The sequence below is a fragment of the Astatotilapia calliptera genome, chromosome 11, assembly GCF_964374335.1.
Source record: "Astatotilapia calliptera chromosome 11, fAstCal68.1, whole genome shotgun sequence".
Lineage (NCBI taxonomy): Eukaryota > Metazoa > Chordata > Actinopteri > Cichliformes > Cichlidae > Astatotilapia > Astatotilapia calliptera.
This window is the reverse complement of record NC_137432.1, coordinates 19069074-19076268: the sequence shown is the minus strand read 5'-3', so window position 1 is coordinate 19076268 and position 7195 is coordinate 19069074. Positions and strand designations below refer to the sequence as shown.

Genomic DNA, 7195 nt, shown 5'->3' with positions numbered 1-7195 from the left:
AAATCAAAACTAGAGCTCTCTCGTAAAATAGTGACCAATAGCCTAAGGTTGTTAATGTCCAAAAAGTTCATGGTGAAGGTAGTGGATGAGAGATAATTGTCAAAGAACACTACCTGTATATGTCTCTTGTGTGGGTCTACAGCCTGGATTACGCTCCGGCAGTAATCCCATAGCTGCGTGAGCGATCTCTCCTCCGTGGCAACTCCTGAGTTTGCTGGGTCCATGGTGGTTGGCGGGATCATTCTGTCACGGTCTGGCTGGCAGACCGTGGGGATGTGGGGAAAGGAGGACCCAAAACGCAGACTCTGCGATGCAAACAGTGCTCTTTATTCACAGTGAAAAACTGTAAACACAATAACTCCCCGTTGCTCCCTTGAACCCCGTGTGCGTGCTTCCCTCCGACGTCTGTGCTCGTGCTCCCCGCTGTTGTGTTTCCGCACACCCCGTGCGTGCTGCCTTTCTGGACCACTCTTCCTCCTGCAGGGAAACCATAGAGGCAGCCGTCAACACTAACTCTCGGCGGGCATATACGAACAACACAGACATATGCTGACACACTAACTTGGTACGATAACTCAATGATCCCGCGCCGGTGGGAGCTCCAACACTCTCCTAAGTAGCTCCCCCGACGAGCCCTGATCACCAACAGGTGTGGCAGGAACTTCAGGTGTGGCCAGTCCTTCGCAGGGCCACACCCATCAGGCCTGCAGGTGGCTGTGCTCCATCCTCCAGCCACACCCGCAGACATACACACGTATACACCCACACCCTGCCTATACATACGAGTGGGACACAGACTAACACAGCATTGTGGAGAAAACACACATCACCAAATAATAATAATACTAACAACAATAACAACAGTCAAAACTGGTCACGGACCCCCGAGTCCTCCAGAGCTGGGTCCGTGACAGGTAAAGTGCAGACAAGAACCCTGGAGGAGGTCCTTAACTACAGGAATCTGAGTAAAACCTTTCTGTAGAGCTGATTAGAATTCAGCTTCAAGTCAATGGTACTTTCAACTGTTCTGTTAAAATGTTTAGATTCTTGTTTAAGCCCTGTTCGTTGTTTACTTATTTTTATTTGAGTACTAAATTTGTCTTCAGCTCATTTGTTTCTTAAACAGCAGAAGTAGCTGCTGTGGATGCGTAAAAACCCCTCATACGTCTTGTAGTCCCATTTCTCCTTTTGTCTGAGTTTTAAATTACCAAGACGATGTTAAACCAATTACATTTATGTGTTATTCACTAGACCATACACAACTGCAAAAGAAATTTGCACATTCATTTCAGAATAGGAAAAAGCGACACAGCTCACGAGTTTTGTACAGACAGTATTTAATCACGAGTGAAATTGTTTGTTTAAACTTAAGATGAAGAATCAAAACCTTTTTGTTGGGGCATAACGAGGGAGCTCCACAGGTCTCTCTGCTTTCATGGTGCCCAAGTCTGATGTTGGCGTCTCCCCTGATCGCCCCCTGCTGGCAGAAAACAATAAAATAAATAAGAACATGAGAAAGACAGCTGTCAGTTTTGGTAACCTCTTACAGTTTTTTCTGATTGCTTAAGCACATGTTATGTAACTATTGGCTAATTTAGCAAAACTCTACACACAAATAAAACAACCTGTTACCCAATTATCCAAACATTTTAGTTCTCTTGCAAAAGCAAACAGAGCCAGCTTAACTCTTCACACCTTTGTAAAAATGGTGTTTCCGTATCAAACAGTACACACAAGCCATCATCTACTAAGCACACAATGCGCCAACTGCACACCGATGGTATGAATACAAAACACATCTGGCGTTTGCCTTCCCTGTGCACAAGGTAGGCTATGTCAGTTTGAGCACATACTTCTGTCATAGATCCATAAGCATGGAGGGATCCAAACTTCAAGTACTGGTGTTTAGTCAAACACATCAAAACAAACACAAGTGTTTATTTCCAAGTATAGGATTATTTGCAATCGCCATAATGACTATATGGGTTACGTGGTCTGCAGTGAACATGCTTCCTCTGCCCCCTCCTCGTCTTCCTCTTGCTCCTCCTTGTCCTTGTCGTCCTCTTCATCCTACTTCTTCACCTCCACGTCCTCTTCCTCGGCCTCCTCTACTTCTCACTCTTTCTGCTCCCACCATTGTACTCCGCACACACAGCTTACCTGTATTATAGTGCTTAGGCTGATTGCAAAGTGAACGAATTATCTAAGAAAGTTTTCACATGTGAAAGTGTGCCAGACAGTTGGCAAATTAGTGTTAATGATAGCCATACATGTGTATACTTTTGCTAGGAGTGTGTTGGAAATTTGGAAATTGAGTGTTGTGCAGTGAATTGTGCCTACAGTCTTGCAAAGTGTGTGTTACAAAATTGCAAACTGAGTGCAAAGCAGTTTTTGTGCTTTTAGTTTTGCACACTCAGTGAGTGGTTTTGCTATACGTCTGACTAGTTTTAGAAATTGTGCTACAGGAATCACAGTTAGTGTTTAGGCATTCGGTAAAAACTGTAAGTAGAGCCACATTTGGCTGCTATATTTGGATGGGCAAACAAAAATAAATGAATTTCAGATGCAAGCTCTGAGATAAGTTTTTTTGTACATGTTGGGTGACAAAAATAAGCATCATTACAATGATCTCATGGAACATAGCAGCCTATGATGGTCTGAACTGAAAGAGCAGCAGCAGCAGTTTCAGGAGTCAATGTGTGCATGTTTCATTTATAGAGAGATTATATTTTGAACATTTTTATTTTTTATTTTTGTCAACATACCTCTCATGAGTAATGCTACTGAAGTAAAAGCACAATGAATAGAATCAGTGGATTTTGTTTTTATTAAAAAGAAGAAGAACACAATTAGCCTGTTTTTTTTTCTCTCTTCCCCAATTAAACCTGAAGAGAGAGGAAGAGGGGTGTGTGTTTGTGATTTAGGATAATCTGTTTTTAAAGGAGCATTTTTAAATACCACAGTTGTCTTTGATACTAGTTGTTAATGTTGCTATGCTGCTCATTTAACAGTCTTTCTATAAATGAAAATAACAAAGAATTCAACACCATAACACACATCTAAAGGAAAAGTTGATCCTCACAGCAGCAGCTTCTCTCTGTGCTGATACTCAGAAAAGATGCAAATAAGATCTGAGATAGATTTCACAAAAGTATTGACTGTTATAACTCACCAAAGCAGAAGTAAGAAATGAATGTGTGTGACCTCTTCTTTCAAGCTACAGGATTGTGTCTGTGTTTTATTTGTAGCTCTGACTTCATAGTTAATCAGCTCTGTACTTTCCAAGAGACATGGTGCTCTGCTTCTTACTCTGAATACTTTTTTAACTCCTGTGTTATGTGCTGCTTTTTCTTTTAACTGAATAACAAAGGACATAGGCAATATACCTTGTTTAGGTGGTCTGGCTGTCAAAACCTCAAAAAAATGTCTGTTATTGTGTAGATTTTTTTCCAACCACCATTTCAGAAATACAAATATTTTCTAAAACTCACCATTTTCTAACAACTCCCACTCCAGTGGCTATCAGAATAATCAGAAAAATCACACCTGCTCCAGAGGCTATGAAAATATTCTGCATGTTGTCTGTTCAAAAAGAAGGCATATTGAATATTTTTTGTTTTGCCATGTAATTATAAACTACAGGAATCTGAGTAAAACGTTTCTGTAGAGCTGATTGGAATTCAGCTTCAAGTCAATGGCACTTTTAACTGTTCTGTTAAAATGTTTAGATTCTTGTTTAAGCCCTGTTCGTTGTTTACTTTTATTTGAGTACTAAATTTGTCTTCAGCTCATTTGTTTCTTAAACAGCAGAAGTAGCTGCTGTGGATGCGTAAAAAACCCTCACATGTCTTGTAGTCCCATTTCTCCTTTTGTCTGAGTTTTAAATTACCAAGACGATGTTAAACCAATTAAAATTATGTGTTATTCACTAGACCATACACAACTGCGAAAGAAATTTGCACATTCATTTCAGAATAGAAAAAAGTGACACAGCTCACAGTTTCAGTTCCTCTCCAGTGTTTATAGTGAGAGAAACAGTTCGTGTATGAGCTCTGTCCTGGTTCACATGTGCCTCCTAAATGTCTCTCTACTTATTGAGCCATCCCTTGACTTTTTGTCAGATAATTAAAGTGACAAAAATTTGTGTTCAGGCTCAATATCTATTGTTCTTGAAAGTTAAAATATCAGTGAATCAAAATCAAATCTCTTGTTCTTTTTCAGTGCACCTGACCTTTAGTGTGGGTCAGCCAGTTGCAGCTTTTTGCCTCAGTCACAAACTTCTGCATTAACATTTAGCTATACCTTGTCAGCCCTTTCCAGACCTTTTTCCCCTCACCACATCCTGACTTTCCTTTCCAAGTGATATTGTGAATATGTGTTAATATGGTGCTACGGCTAATTGTAGCCACATCTGTCACTGCAGCCATCTTCCTCTGCTTGTCCACCACCACTATGTCCGGTTGGTTAGCCAACACCAGTTGGTCTGTTTGTATCTGGCCACAGGATATTAGCTCGTTCATTTTCAACCACCCTAGGGGGCTTTTCTTGTTTTGCCTTAGGGACTTCCAGGTCATACTCAGCACAGATGTGTCTGTATACTATGCTGGCCACTTGTTTATGGCGTTCCATGTATGACTCGCCTGCCAGCATCTTGCACACTGCTGTTATGTGCTGGATTGTCTCAGGGGCATCTTTACACAGCCTGCACCTGGTGTGGTAGACCCCAACTCCTCTATTTCTTGTGCTTAGAGATTGTTCCTGTGCTGCCATGACTGGTATGTCTGTGCTGTCTTTCAGTCCAGGAACCGGCAGGACTTCTGGATGTCAGCCAATTCTTATATCTGTCTGTAGTACATACCATGCTAGGGCCTGTCCTTCCGTAGTGGTTCCTCCTCTTGCTCCTCTTTCTTTGGTTTCTGCTGCCTGAAATATTCACTAAGCATGTGATTGGTTGTGACCATCCTCCCGATAGATATATAGATATGTAGATGAATATGTATGTATAACTATGTATCTACTGTATATCTCTTGTGTCTCTGCTGAAATTTCCAATGGTGGACTTCTGAGATCCAATCTTCTTAACTGCTCATCTCAAAGGTTATTTCATGTCTTCATTTTATGTTACTTTACTTAGATTTGTCCTTAGCACATTTTCACAAGAATATTTATTTTACCATTTGTTATTTATTGTACTCCCTTTTAAACCAGTTGTAGTAACATTTTGTCTTTAAAACTGTTTGTCTATCAGACTTTACTCAATACGTTTATTAAATCATAGACATTTTTAAAGTAGACATTCAGAGATCAGAGTGCCACACACAGTACATACGCTTCGTCATATTTCCCGTCTTAGCTTTCAGGAGACTTTCGTTTGGCTCATTATCTCCGTCTCTCTCCACCTTTCTTTTCGTCACCGTTAAATATTTTTTCCATTTTTCTTGCAGGTTTGTTTACGACACTTCATATCTCCTGCTCTGTGTGTGTGTTCGTGCATGCTTGGTGCCAAAAACCCTGCCACCTACTGTAGTAGACCTGCAATTACAGTTTATTCTAGGGGAAAAGAAGCATGTTCCGCGGGGTCACAGATGGCGCGCCCCACTATTTGAGAAGGACTGCCTGAATCTACTGGTCAGGTTAAACAGATTCATATTTACTTAGTTATATTCTGATCAGTAGAAGCATAATTAACTATCAGCAAAATTTGATTCTTTGTTTGAGCATTACAACACTTAATGCTATTTCTCTCATTCAAAATCATCTATAATGATGGGCATGAATGAATTTGTGACACAGCCTCTTCTCAGTCCCAGGTGTGAATATAAAAGCTGGATCGTGTCTACACACAAAATCCAGACATTAGACCAGACATGTTCACTACTCCAACCACATTTCTCAGTAAAAATATTGATCAGGCTTATATTTTTGATTTTTCTTGTGGTTTTTGACTAAGATTAAAGATCTTAATCTACCATTAGGATATATGGAAAAATAATAAATGAGAATGGTTCTGTTTCAGCCTTCAGATCAACTTTTATACATGGGTGGGGCGACTTCAAGCATGACCCCATATCGCACAACAATTTATATTAGGCCTGCACTTTTGCAGAACAGTTTTCAAAGTCTGAAAGGTTTTGAGGGAAAAAAACTAAACATTTTGGTTTTTTGGTTCACTCGCTGTTTTGAAATTTGCATGAACAAAATAAAAAAATAAAAAAAAATAAAAAAGTGAAAAGAAAAGAAAAAAAGAAATTGTGTTTCAAAACCAAAAAAGAACAAGAACAAAAGCAAATTAACAAGAAACTCAAAATCCTGGGTCCAAGACCCAGGAGACCCAGGAACCATTACTTTTAGTTCCAATCAGGCTATCTTCAAAGTAGCCAAATGTTTCAAGTCTATTATCAAATGTGCCCCATTTTATACACAAACATTGAAATTAGGCACACGGTTCTGAAAATACAAAGTCATGTATCAACATCATGACTCCAAACTGCTACACTCTCCACTGGTCTCACTCAAATAATATAAATCAGGCAAATGATATAGTTCAGGCAAATCTCTGAATACACGGCTGCCTTTCCCAAGACAGCCTCAAGAATGAAGGAGGAGATACCAGAAGACAGGCTGTTACACAAAGAAAGCTAGGCAGGCCATAAAAGTAATACCAGCAGGACTGGCATCTCTTCCTTTCTATTCCACTTGGGCATATTTATGATTAAGTTATTAGAAACAGGCTCCAAAACGGTGGCATGAAGGCCCCACATCCTTTAGCGGAACCTGTGCTGACAGACCAGCATTATCCACCTTAACTGGTTTTTGATAACCCATGACACAAATAATAAAAGACATGATTGAACTCAAATAATGAACAAAATAGTTATTGACTTAGCTAACTTAATAATTCATCTTAAGGGTAAATAATTCATAGCACATTACTGTCAGACACTATGCTGCAATAATAACTCAGAATTATTATTATTAGTTATTATTAAAAATGATCTATTTCTTATATTTTGTTACATAAGAAATTATTTAGGGCAGCACTGTGGTGGAGTGGCTGGCGCTGTTGCCTCACAGCAAGAAGGTCCTGAGTCTCCACCACCTGACCGGGCCTTTCTATGTGGAGGTTGCATGTTCTCCCTGTGTTTGCATGGGTTCTCTCTGGGTACTTTGGCTTCCTCTCACAGTCCAAAGACAT

General features: G+C 39.9%; 1 long non-coding RNA gene across 1 annotated transcript; it reads right to left on the bottom strand.

Annotated features, from left to right (window-relative positions):
* Positions 1-306: 306 nt before the first annotated feature.
* Positions 307-736, bottom strand: LOC145431728 (uncharacterized). The gene is made up of 2 exons (XR_013912007.1): positions 563-736; positions 307-477 (listed from the first exon to the last, which is right to left on the bottom strand). It is a non-coding gene; the product is annotated as an uncharacterized LOC145431728 (long non-coding RNA).
* Between the last annotated feature and the right edge of the window lie 6459 nt (positions 737-7195).